This window comes from Rutidosis leptorrhynchoides, chromosome 3 (assembly GCF_046630445.1).
Source record: "Rutidosis leptorrhynchoides isolate AG116_Rl617_1_P2 chromosome 3, CSIRO_AGI_Rlap_v1, whole genome shotgun sequence".
Lineage (NCBI taxonomy): Eukaryota > Viridiplantae > Streptophyta > Magnoliopsida > Asterales > Asteraceae > Rutidosis > Rutidosis leptorrhynchoides.
The window spans coordinates 189,751,982-189,766,874 of NC_092335.1; the positions used below are offsets into that span (position 1 = coordinate 189,751,982).

General features: G+C 32.7%; 1 non-coding gene across 1 annotated transcript; it reads right to left on the bottom strand.

Moving 5' to 3' along the window:
- Positions 1-14,377: 14,377 nt before the first annotated feature.
- Positions 14,378-14,484, bottom strand: LOC139903255 (small nucleolar RNA R71). Its single transcript, XR_011778090.1, has one exon. It is a non-coding gene; the product is annotated as a small nucleolar RNA R71 (small nucleolar RNA).
- Positions 14,485-14,893: the final 409 nt, after the last annotated feature.

The window sequence follows — 14,893 nt, forward strand, 5'->3', positions numbered from 1 at the left end:
ATAACTCTATTCCTAATACACAGGCACCACAGCCTGAGCAAGAGAAGGAATCAGAACTGGTAGTTGAAAAAGTTAATGAAGATAACACAGTTAAGGCAAAGCCTTATGTTAAACCATACTAACCACCACTTCCATACCCAAGTAAAATGAGAAAAGAAAGACTTAAAGCCGAGCAATCCAAATTCTTGGATATGTTTAAACAAATAAATGTCAATCTTCCTTTCATTGATGTAATTTCAGGAATGTCAAGATATGCTAAATTCCTGAAAGATCTAATCACAAATAGAAAGAAAATGGAAGAACTCTCGACTGTTACAATGAATGCTAATTGTTCTGCAGTGCTGTTGAATAAGATACCAGAAAAATTATCAGATCCAGGAAGTTTCACAATTCCATATTTTCTGAGTAGTCTTAGTTCAATAGAAGCATTGGTAGACTTAGGTGCTAGTATAAATTTAATGTCATATTCATTATACGCTAAACTAGACCTTGGAGAATTGAAACCAACACGAATAAGCATACAACTAGCTGATCGATCAATAAAATATCCTAGAGGGATAATGGAGAACATGCTAGTTAAAGTTGGTACTTTAGTATTTCCAGTAGACTTTGTTATTTTGAACATGGAAGAAGATTCTCGAGTTCCTCTTATATTAGGAAGACCATTCTTAAACACGGCTAAAGCAATAATAGACATGTTTGGTAAGAAACTGACCCTATGTATAGAGGATGAGAGTGTTACCTTTTCTGTTGATAGAGCCATACAACAATCGAAAACTGCAGATGATACATGTTATTATGTTCAAACCATAGATTCACAAGAAGAATTGTTACAAGAATTTCTAGAATTACAAGGAACGGGAGAATGTTCTTTAGGAGAAGGAACTGAACCAATTGATGAAGCTGAAATGTTAGCTACACTAATGGCTAATGAATACGAACCAACAACAGATAACTTCAAGTACTAAAAGAAGAAGACAGATATCGATACAAATCATCGATAGAAGAACCACCGATATTAGAGTTAAAGCTACTTCCAAACCATTTGGAATACGCTTATTTACATGGTGAATCTGAATTACCTGTAATAATCTCATCTTCTCTTACGAAAAATGAAAAAACTCAACTCATTTCTGTGCTAAAACCTCATAAACCAGCTATTGCATGGAAGATTCATGACATTAAAGGAATAAGTCCTTCATATTGCACACATAAAATCCTTATGGAAGAAGGTCATAAAAAATATGTGCAACGCCAATGAAGACTAAATCCTAATATGCAAGATGTTGTTAAGAAAGAAATTATTAAACTGCTTGATGCAGGTTTAATTTATCCAATCTCTGATAGTCCATGGGTAACCCCGTTCAATGCGTACCCAAGAAGGGTGGCATCACTGTCATCACAAATGAAAAAGTTGAGCTTATTCCTACTAAGACTGTAACAGGATGGCGTGTCTGTATTGATTATAGAAAACTAAATGACACCACCAGAAAAGATCACTTTCCCTTACCTTTCATTGATCAAATGTTGGAAAGGTTAGCTGGGAATAGTTACTATTGTTTTCTTGACGGTTTCTCCGGATACTTTCAAATTCCAATTGCACCCGAGGACCAAGAGAAAACCACCTTCACGTGCCCTTATGGTACTTTTGCTTATAAACGTATGCCATTTGGATTTTGCAACGCCCCTGCAACCTTTCAAAAATGCATGATGGCGATTTTTCACGACATGATAGAGGAATGCATGGAAGTTTTCATGGATAACTTTTCAGTCTTCGGTGATACTTTTGAAACATGTCTAGTTAATTTTGAACGAATGCTTATTAGATGCGAGAAATCAAATCTAGTACTTAATTGGGAGAAATGCCATTTCATGGTTAAAGAAGGCATCGTTCTTGGTCATAAAATTTCAAGTGAAGGAATTGAAGTGGATAGAGCTAAAGTAGATATAATTGCTAAACTTCCACATCCCACCAATGTTAGAGGAGTTAGGAGTTTTCTAGGGCATGCCGGTTTTTACGACGTTTTATAAAAGATTTTTCTAAAATTGCCACTCCTATGAATAAACTCCTAGAAAAAGATGCACCATTCATCTTTTCGGATGAATGCATCAAATCTTTTAATATTCTTAAAGAAAAACTCACTAATGCGCCAATCATGATAACTCCAAATTAGAATCTACCATTTGAACTCATGTGCGATGCAAGTGATTTTGCAATGGGAGCCGTTTTAGGACAAAGGATTGAAAAATGATTTCAACCTATTTATTACGCTAGTAAGACGTTACAAGGAGCACAAACGAATTACATAACTACTGAAAAAGAACTCTTTGCTATTTTCTTTGCTTTTGACAAATTTCGTTCATATCTTGTTCTAGCAAAAACGGTGGTCTATATTGACCATTCTGCTCTTAGATACCTATTTTCGAAACAAGATGTCAAACCACGATTAATCCGTTGGATATTACTCTTACAAGAATTCGATATTGAAATCCGAGACAAAAAGGGAGCAGAAAATCTCGCAGCTGATCATCTTTCTCGCCTTGAAAATCCTGAATTAGAAGTTCTAAATGAATCGGCCATACAAGACAACTTTCCTGATGAATATCTCTTGAAAATCGATTATAATGAAATTCCATGGTTTGCAGACTATGCAAACTACTTAGTATGTGGATTCCTTGAAAAAGGGATGTTGTACCAAAAACAAAAGAAATTCTTTAGTGATATAAAATACTATTTTTGGGAAGATCCACGTCTGTTTAAAAGTTGTCCATATGGAATAATGCGCTGATGCGTATTCGGGGATGAAGCTAGTCAAATCTTAAACCATTTTCTCACAGGACCAACATGAGGGCATTATGGGTCTTAACTCACAGCAAGGAAAGTCTACGATGCTGGATTCTATTGGCCTACAATTTTCAAAGACACGCACCTTCTTTGTAAATCCTGTGATGCATGTCAAAGGGCCGGAAAAATAAGTCAACGTGATGAAATGCCACAAAATGTCATTCAAGTATGTGAAGTATTTGACGTTTGGGGTATTGACTTTATGGGTCCATTTCCAAAATCTCATAATAATCTCTACATTCTCGTTGCCAGTGATTATGTATCTAAATGGGCGGAAGCACAAGCTCTCCCAACTAACGATGCACGAGTTGTAGTCAACTTCTTAAAACGTCTTTTTGCTAGGTTCGAAACACCGAAAGCTTTAATAAGTGATCGGGGTACTCATTTATGTAATAATCAACTTGAGAAAGTTCTCAAAATATATGGAGTAACTCATAAAATCTCAACCGCTTATCATCCACAAACAAGTGGACAAGTTAAAAATACCAACCGAGCATTGAAACGTATTCTAGAAAAAATTGTAGGATCAAATCCAAAGGAATGGTCCATGAAATTGGAGGATGCACTCTGGGCTTTTAGAACAGCCTACAAAACTCCAATTGGAACCACGCCTTTTAAACTCATTTACGGAAAAGCATGCCACCTTCCTGTAGAAATTGAGCACAAAGCATTTTGGGCTTTGAAGACATGTAATCTTGATTTACATGAAGCTGGACGTCTATGATTAAGTCAACTAAACAAATTTGAAGAAATAAGACATGATTCATATGAAAATTTGTTAATCTATAAGTAAAGAACAAAGAAATGGCATGATAAAAGAATCAGAAGTTCAAAAGAATTTAATGAAGGAGACATAGTTCTTCTTTTCAATTCACGATTCAAGCTATTTCCTGGAAAATTGAAAATCAAGATGGTCTGGACCATTCATAGTCAAAAGAGTTTTCCCATACGGAACAATAGATAAAATAAATTCGAATGGGATTGAATTTAAAGTTAATGATCACAGAGTCAAACATTACATGCCTGGTCCGAAGGAAGTTGATAATGAAGTTAATCATAATTTCACCACCAAAGAAAACCCTCAGAATGAAAACATAAATATGTTTTCAACGATATATGAAAAGCCAAAATTAGAAGATGGGAGAGTTCAAATTGGAGTGATGAAGAAGAATTTCTATATAAACCTCCCATTCTAAGAAACGAAGAAAAATATGAACAAGAAGTGCAAGTAGAAGTGGAAGAACCAAGAAAATAGTACCCGGAAAAGGTTAACAAACCAACTCAAACTCCTAAATTAGGAGACCCAGGTGAATTTATCATTTCTTGCTTGCTTAATGATGGTGCTATGTATAATGGGCTCGTAGATCTAGGAGAAAGTGCAAATATTATGCCTCTTTCCTTATACAAAAGATTAAGTGTGGGTAAATTAAGACCAACCAGCATAGGTGTTCAATCATTTGACCTAACCATTAAACACCCGGTTGGAATAGCCAATAATTTACTTGTTAAAGTGGAAAGTTTGACCTTTGTTGCAGATTTCATAGTAATTAATATGGAGGAAGACTTTGATATTCCTCTAATTTTAGGTCGCCCATTTTTAGCGTCCACCGAGGCGTTCTTTGATGTAAGAGAGGGTGGAATGACACTTAGTAATGGTGACAAATCGGTCACCTTTGTGAACCGAAAGTCTAAATCTCCACCAACCAAAACTGTTGAACCAATAAAAACACCTAAGTGTGGGGAAAATGAAGTAACACCTAATAATGACCCGATAACAAAGAACCCCGTTGTTGATACAAAATTAGAAGACCCCGTTTTTAACAATTCAACGAATAAACTTTATAAACGGATTCAAGATGCTAGGATTAAGGGAAACTTTAAGTTATGTAACCGATTAGTATCCAATTTGTCACCTAAAGACAAGGCGATGTTAGTTGAATTTGTGAATGTTACAGAGGAAATCAACAAATGGCTTGAAGCAAAAGTCAGAGATATGCATGTTGTTGATGATCCAATTAAAATTAATAATTAAGTTAATCACAAGTTCAACACCACAACTAACTAAGTGTGGGGAGAATTGAATCTTTTAAAAGATAATATAATGCTGTCCAGAGTTAGATTTTCTGTTTTCGTGTAGTTCTCGAGAATGGAATCCGAATGGTCTTTCCCTAGCAGACCCTAAAGAACTAGTCTTCTCCCTCCATTCTGAATCTTTTGTTTTTTAGGTCTTACGAGATGAAGAATTCCTTTGATTTGAACCACGGTCTACTACTACATGCTATGATTACTAAACGTAATAATAACATCTTCCCGAGTGAACTGGTGTCGGAGATAAGAGGCAAAATGGACGAAGTGAGAAAAGAACTCAGAAACAATCATAATAAGATACATTTCGGTAGAGGAAAATCAAATTCCGCAGCAAAAAGGAGAGCAAGACATCTTGAAAAATGTCATAAATAAGGAAAATGGTCACACGAAGGGAAATGCTCGAACAATCAGACACATTCCAATACCGAGTTCGTTACTCTATGCAGAGAAGGACCGTTCATATGTTTAGAAGAAAAATTATAGAAAACTCGTGGTTACGCTTATGTAGCAATGGAAAACCAAATTGAACGACTCTCTTATGAGTCAACTAAAGCAGGTCTCTGAGAATTCTATCTCATAGGTAAGTATGTACAGTTTTTATTTTTATTTTATTGCTTTTAACCTTTTGTTAATAAACGCTGAATCGTTCGCTATAAAGTATTAAATTGATATTCAATAAAATTAGGTATAATAAACCGAAATTATTGATATCATACAAAAATTTAATGCATCACTGCGAAATTTACCGTTTATTCATAAGGTATAAATATCTTTAATCAATCAATTCAAAATATTTCAAAAATTCTTCAGGAGTAAAACTAGGTAAAATAGCCGAAATTACTTTACCCAAAAGAGGAACGTATATTTTTGTTAATATTTGATTGATTAAAGTAGGATAAAAGACCAAAAAGATTTTTATTTTATTTTTGCCTTGTTTTTAAACTTAATATATAACTATTTTCAAATGTAAGATTGTAAAAATATTAATATTTATATGAAATTTTATTAATATGCATTTTAAATTTAAGTTTGGTGTGAATTTAAAAACAAAAATGTACTTTATTTCATTAAGTTAAAAATTGATTTCTAAAATGCGTCGTAAGTTAAACACTAGGTCATTGAACCGAAATTGCTTTACCCGAGGGCTGGGCGACAAATTTTGTTATCATTATTTTTAATCTTATTGATTTAAAGTATGCCAAAAACATTAAAAAAAACCCAAAAATCTTTGCTTTTAAAACAACGCTTTAATATGACAAATTTTTAAAATTTTGTCGAGGGACGAACTAGGTGAACGTACCAAAACGACCTCAATCTAAAAAGAAACAAAATTTTAAAAATTAATTAATTAATTGTTTTATTAGTTGAAAGTTTTTATAAAAAAAAAAAGAAATAGACCCCATGCGATCGCATAGGGTTTGCACATGATATCCATGCGATTGCATGGCCTAAAAAAAACTGGACAGATTACAAAATTCAGCGAGCTGGTTCTCTGTCTCACAAATAACACACACACATACACGAAAACACTCTCAAAAACACCCCTAAAATCATCATTTTTTCACCATTTTTCACCAAATCATCACTAAAATCACAATGAGGAGATAACTATCAAGAAGTTTTTCAAATAAGGTAACGATTCCACCCCTAAAACTCTTTAATTTCGAATTTATAGTGATTATGAGCAATTTTTACCTAATTTAATTTTAATGATTTCTAGCTTAATTAGAGTTAAATTGTTAGTATATTATGCTTGTATAACCTAGATTGATGCTATTTGTCATGATTTGAAGCCTTAAACTTCAAAATTATTAGAAATCCAGGGTTTCTGTTCTTGAGCAATTTGGGGTTTTTTTTATATAAATAGGTTATGACCGATTTTTGTTATGAATTATTGCTAAATTAAGTTGTGTAACATGTTTAGGTTGCTAAATGATCCAAACTTTGAACCTAAACATGATTTTTGAGCATCAAAGTGGACTTTTAAGTCTAAAATTCACGAACTTGATTATTTTGATATAAATGCCATTTGAAACTTGTTTAATTACTAATAATGGTTATTTTGACATGTTATTTGAGATGAATGCTTATGAACATTGTATACATTTTCATATATGCTTATTGAAAAAGTGTAGAATTGTAAAATTTATGAAAATGTGTATAAGTTTAATATGGATAAAACATGTTATTGAAATTATGTTAATCTGTTATTTTGCTAACACTAATGCATTATTTGGATGCACAAAATTTTGTGTTTAATGTGTTTTGAAGAGAAATACAGATACTGACGGTGCATCATCGTCTAGACAAGCTAATCCAGAGCCACAACCTGAGCTGCAACCTGAGCCACAACAAGAGCAGCAACATTATGATTAACACCTGCCATATTATGAACCGTAACTACAATTTTTTACTGCCTACATACAATTTCCTCCTCATGAATTAATAATACACTCAAGAGTTCATGATCAGGAATTACATCCCAATCTCAGATTTGAGCGAAACTGGACAGATTACCCGAAGTACCAACGTAAAAAATTTAAGCTTTACACCAAAAATGTGGAAGTACCAAGGGTGATAGATTGGAGACCTTTGGAAGAAGTCAACCTAGCTAACTTAGTTAGGCAGTTACTAATCTAAAGGTATGTGAACTCTGCTTTTCCTGACTGGGAACATTTGTTTACCATCTGTAGGCCTGTATATAAGGAATGGTGTGTTGAACTAATGAGTACTATAGCATTTAATAAGGATGTAGATATGTTAGAAGATAGGACTTTTCTTAGATTTTTGCTTGGAGGTAGGATGTACAGGATGTCAATGATAGACATGGCTAGGGCTTTATAAATTTACACCCCCGCTGATTTGTTATCACCTGATTGTATAGCTTTTATTTATGAAGGTGAGAGAGTAGATAGAGATTTTGACGCTAATGCCATATGGAGGCGAATGTCAAAATTTAATGTGTTTACGCGGGGTGGAAGACACTCCTATTTAGATATTGACAAGGAAGAGCTTCGTGTAATTCATAGGTTTTTAGCGAACTCGATTACACAAAGAGGTAGAAACAAGGAGAAAATTACCCTAAACGATTTATTCTACCTTAAGTGCATTCGAGACCCTAGAGGCTTTGTTAACATCCCCTACTGTGTTGGTTATTATTTGTCCAAAATGGTGGAAGGTATACAAGAGGGGGGAATAATAGGAGGTGGAATTTTTATTAATCTTATTGGAGAGTATTTAGGTGTAGATAGGGAACAAGGGGGTCCAATGATCGTGGTGCAGGAACAAACCGAGACTATAGGTCTATCGGTTTATCAAGGTGCACAGGTACTATCTCGGAGACACAATAGGCCAATACCATATCAAGGCACCCGATCACAAGTAGAAAGAGGGTCGGACGAGGAAATGGAGGAAGCAGATGACATTAGGGATGTCATTAGGGATAGTTACACTGACATTTTCCAGCGTATAGATGAGGTGAAAATGATTAACGAGGCAAGACATTGTCAGTATGAGCAGTGGAGAGCCGCGGATGAGTACGAGCAATCCAGGTGACGCCAGCACGATAGATGGCAAGTTCACCAGTACCAAATCATGAGCCATCTATCATATCAGGTACCACAAAACTACATTCCGACTCAGCCTGCTTATTATCCACCACATCAGCCTGACATGCAACCGCCCTTTAACCTATACGACCCCAACCAAGCCTATCAGGACACCTATCACGAGCCATGGAATCCGAACGATAACATGAACTGGAATCCATATCCAGATTGATAGTGTTCCATTGGTGATTTCTTATCTTTTATCATTTTTATCTATTTATGTTTAAAACATTTAATATTGTGATATTTTTATGTAATTTTTAATATTTTTATTATTTTGTTACTAATATTTCACATTTATTAATTTGAAAGTGGGATATTAAAGTCCCATTTCAAATTACCATGCATGTTTATATTTGTATTGTATGTATATTGTTAATTGTACACAACAGGGTAAAACATCGAACTTTTAAAGACTGGCATTAAGTTCAGCAAAAGCTACTAATTTTGACGACAAGATACAAAATATATGTGAAATAACAACTGCAGAAATGAAAAAATGATGTGCACCATTTATCATTCAAACAAACAACAATATGTTTGGAAACTTTGGTAAAATTTTAATCATTTCTCTACGCTAATAGCCCTCATGAATTTAAATTTTTACTGATTTCTTGCAAATGAGGGCATTGCAAGATCTTAAGTGTGGGAATGGATTAAATTTTTTCAGTTTAAACATTACTTTATACACTTAGTTTAATTGCCAAATTTTGTGAAAAATTTGAAAAATTTTTAACTAAATGAATTCAAAATCATGTTTATACATATTTATGAACGATAAAACTAGGTGTTAATACCGTAATTATTGTTACCTCGGAAAGGACATAAATTTAGACACAACCCAAAACGTTTGAATTCATTTAAAAATGGAATAGAAGAGAATAAAAAGGCAAAGAAAGAAATAAAATAAAAGCTAAGTGTGGGAAGAATGCACCAAGTTTTTAAAACATATATCACATATTTTTGTACAAGATTATTGCAGGTACTTTTGTTTTGAACTAAACTAATCAGTTTTACCCGATTTACTATAATATAAATGAATGAAAAGATAGATCTACACAATGAATCAATTCCATCATTAAAAGGAAGTAAAGTCTTTCAAAAAAAGACAAGCGTTTCTTGATTTAGGTCAGGAAGTTTTCGTCCAGACCAGCTGTAGGTTGACGAAAAATCTAGAAAAGTCATCTCTAAAATTAGCAGAAAATCCACGGACCTCATCATCAAACAGGGTCGCCAAGTGGTCAGACTTATCCTAACCATGAGAGGATCTGTCTCGTAAAATGAGGAGGGCGCCGTGCAAATTAGCTTGATAAGACTAATGAATCAGACCCCCAGAAAGGATAATCTCCTTAAAGATTAAAAATCAGCTTTTAAGACTGATATTACTCAATCTTTGAGATTTACCTTAAAGATTGAGAATTACAAACTCATGAAATTCAATGATATCTAAACTCGAGCTTGAACGAGAAAATATTTTGATCAAAATTACAAACCGATTTGTTTTCTGAAAACCTATTTTCAATGCGTTCATTATTGTTGAACGTAAAATCCTAAGAATTCACCGGAATTCATTCCGTCACCTGAACCAAATCGGGTGTCAAACGTAAGAACAGTGGTTGCATAGCATGGTTAAGACAGGACCTTGTGCTAGACTGAAAAATTATAGGGTGATCTTTGCTATTGCTCCTACAAAGGATAGTAATTGCATCCGACACATTGTGGACCATGATTAACTGCATGTCATTAGACATTGTGATAATGCTAAAAACAAACATATATTTCATAGCATTATCCTTCAAGAAAGACAAGCTTTTGGTTGCAATTGTTCTATTTACAAGTTATATTCGTTTAAATAATAAAAGGTGAAGACAAAAGACAGATTCAATGATTTGAAGACGCAAACGACCAAAAAGCTAAAAAGTACAAAGAACAATCAAAGTGGTTCAAATTATTGATGAGAAACGTCTAAAAATTACAAGAGTACGAGCCGCGAAACGCAAAGTACAAGATATTAAATAGTACAAAAGGACGTTCGAAAATCCGAAACCGGAACATGAGTCAACTCTCAACGCGCTACGCAACGGAGCTAAAATGACAAGTTAACTATGCATATAAATATATATATATATACATATACATATATATATATATATATATATATATATATATATATATATATATATATATATATATATATATATATATATATATATATATATAATAAACCGTCGGTAAGAAGCAAACAAAAGTACCTGACCAGTGAAAGGCGGCCATGCGACTGCCTGGCCAGGAAGCACAAACTCCATGCGGTCGCATGGAGTACTGTAGCAGCTGAGGTTCTTTAAATACAACGAATTCTGGCCGAATTTTTAACATCTTTTTCTATCTATCTCTTACTCTATCAATGTATATTTATATTTATTTTATAATTATAATTTTAATATTAAGTTAATAATAATAAGGTTATGTTAGCGAATGTTGTAAGTTTGTAAGTCGAAATTCTGTCCGTGTAACACTACGCAATTAATACTCATTGTAAGTTATGTTCAACCTTTTTAAATTAATGTCTCGTAGCTAAGTTATTATTATGCTTATTTAAGCCGAAGTAATCGTGATGTTGGGCTAAATATTAAAGACGGGGTAATTGGGTTTTGTTCCATAATTGGGGTTTGGATAAAAGAACGACACTTGTGGAAATTAGACTATGGGCTATTAATGGGCTTTATATTAACTAAATGATATCTCATTAATTTAATATATAGACTTATAGTTTGACGTATTTATATATAACCACATACGCTTGACTGGGTACGGTGGGCGGGATATCTATAAATACCAATAATTATTCATTTGACCGGACACGGGGATGGATTAATAATCAATAGACTCGTTGAAACAGGGGTGGATTACATTCAAGGGTAATTGGTGTAATTGTTAACAAAGTATTAAAACCTTGGACTACACGCAGTCGATAACCTGGTGTATTCATTAAACAAAGTATTAAGACCTTGTCACAGTTCGAATCCCCAATTAGTTGGAATATTTAACTTCGGGTATAAGGATAATTTGACGAAGCCTCTCGCACTTTATATTTATGACTGATGGACTATTATGGACAAAACCGTATGGACATATCGAATAATCCAGGACAAAGGACAATTAACCCATGGTAATAAACTAAAATCAACACGTCGAACATCATGATTACGGAAGTTTAAATAAGCATAATTCCTTTATTTCATATTTCATCGCACTTTTATTTACTCTCATTTTATTTATTGCACTTTTAATTATCGTACTTTTTAATTATCGCAATTTTATTTATCGCACTTTTTAATTATCGCAATTTAATTTTGTCATTTACTTTACGCTTTAAATTAAGTTATATTTATTTTTAATATTTTACATTAGGTTTTAATTATAACTTAAGTTATAAAATCGACAAACCGATCATTAAACGGTAAAAACCCCCTTTTATAATAATAATACTACTTATATATATATATATATATATATATATATATATATATATATATATATATATATATATATATATATATATATATATATATATATATATATATATATATATATATATATATGTTTATATTTTTACAATTATAGGTTAAAATAATTATAGCGTTAAACTTGTTTATTGTATCCATGTAGAACGAACCGGACTTACTAAAAACTACACTACTGTACGATTAGGTACACTGACTATAAGTGTTGTAGCAAGGTTTAGGTATATCCACTTTATAAATAAATAAATAAAAATATAACTATTTCGTATACACTGCTGCACACATCAAGTATTTTTGGCGCCGCTGTCGGGGAAAATCAACAACGCCGAAGCGAAACACAATTTATAAAAAAAAATATATTAGTTTTTAAGATATTTTTGTAAAAATATAATATTTCTCATTTTGTAAAAATATTTTGTTAAAAATAAAAAAAACGAAATATATATATTTTTAAGAGTTTGTTTAAAATATATAAAATTATAAATTTTTTCTATTTCTATTTTAGTTTTTAAAAATTAAGTTTTTATTTATTTTATATAAATAAATTAAAACAGAAAAATAAATAAAAATAATAATAATCGGGCCACTACACTGTAGTAGCCCAACATCTGAACTGGATCCAGAAGCCATGCGATCGCATGGCCCAGGCTACTAAATCTCATGCGGTCGCATGAGACTGAATGACAGGTCTGATACCTGGCACGCGTACGGATTAGGGTTAATAATTATAATTATTATTATTAATTAATTATAATTAGGGTTTTTAATTTAATAATATTTAGTTTTAGTTTTATTATTTAATTTGTAATATTATGTTTTAATTAGTTTTATTAACATATAAAAATTAATACTTTTATAAAATAATAATATAAAAATAATATTTTTATAAAAAATTGTATTTTTATAACTTTAGTTTTATTTTTATATTTTCGTATCTTTTTATTTGTTTAATTCGTAATTTGTATTTTTCATTCGTAACTAGTTTTAAGATATAGTTTTTGCCGTAGTTTACTTTTATTTCTAGAATTTTAAGACTTTGCCGTAAAATCCCTTAAGTGATTTTTCTTTAGACTAAGATTTAAATGCTCTAGAATTTTATGACGTCGCTTATCGCTTAAATATTTATTAGATTTTAGTGACTTTTAAGTTATTGCCATTTTGAATATAGAATTCCTTTTAAGCTTTAATACATTTAGACGTAAGTTTTAATTTTTAGTATTTAGTACCTTTTAAGTTTCGACGCGCTACTTTCTTATTATTATTTTTTCGACATTTGTTTTTCGACCTTTTATTTTTCGACGTTTTTAGACGCGCTCTTTTTCTTTCTTATTTCTCGATGCTCTAGTTTTTAGGACATAGAATTTTCTATTTTTCTCTAAAATTTCAAAACGAAAAATTATTTTAAGTGGTTAATTTGATAGACATCCAAAATTTTCTGGTTCGTAGTAATAGTTGGATTTGTTAGTGGCGAGTTGTGGGTTTCCAATTTAAAGGGTCCTGGCTACCTGCTGCATCTATTGGCTATTCGAAACGTGGGCAAAATCAGAAAAGTCTATTAATTTAATAACTTATATAATTTTTATCTTTTATAATTAATAGGATATTAAGTGAATGCACCGAGCAAAACGTTCACCACCTTTCATACGTTCACCACCTGTAACTCGATCAAGACATCATGCCAATATTGTTGCCGTTGATTTTTCTTTAGAATCGTCATCTAGTCGACCAAGTACTCCAATTCAAATTTCCGATAATCCATTTTTTGAACCCAACCTCACAATTGAGAATCCGGAGGATATTCAAGGACAATTCAGAGATCCTGAACCACTAATCATTCCTCCTGAACCACAAATTACTCATCCAGAAATTGTCGAGGAAGAAACCATTAAATCAGAATCCTCTAATGATTCAGATTCAACAATTTCAATCATAGAGAATCTGGAACCTCTAAGTATGGAAGACCGAATGAGAGCTAAACGCACTGGCCAAGGTCATGCAATTACTCAACCAGACATTAATGTGCCAGATTATGAAATCAAAGGACAAATCCTACACATGGTAACTAATAAATGCCAATTTAGTGGTGCGCCGAAGGAAGATCCAAATGAACATCTTCGTACCTTTAATAGGATCTGTACTCAATTAAAAATCAGAGAAGTTGAGGATGAACAGATATATCTCATGTTATTTCCCTGGACTTTAAAGGGAGAAGCCAAAGATTGGTTAGAATCGTTACCTAAAGGGGCGATTGATACATGGGATGTTTTAGTTGAAAAATTCTTAAACAATTCTTTCCGGCATCTAAAGCCGTGAGACTTCAAGGAGAAATTGTTACGTTCACACCGAAGCCAAATGAAATATTATATGAAGCGTGGACAAGATTTGGAAAGTTGTTGAGAGGATGTCCTCAACATGGTTTAGACACTGACCAAATAGTACAAACATTCTACCAAGGATGCGGCATTACTACACGTATAGACATCGACATAGCAACTGGTGGTTCCATTATAAAGAAAACTGCAACTGAAGCTTACAAAATTATTGATAACACTGCTTCCCACTCACATGAGTGGCATCAAGAAAAAGATATCGTTAGATCATCTAAAGCAGCTAGAGCCTATTTTAGCCATGACTTTGATTCCATGTCCGCAAAGATAGATGGTTTCGAGAGACGAATGGAAAAGATGACTAAAGATATTCACGCTATACGAATTAGTTGTGAGCAGTGTGGAGGACCACATTTGACAAAAGATTGTCTCAGTATTGAACAAACAATGGAACAGAGAGAGAATGTTTCATACATAAACCAAAGGCCTGGAAATAATTAT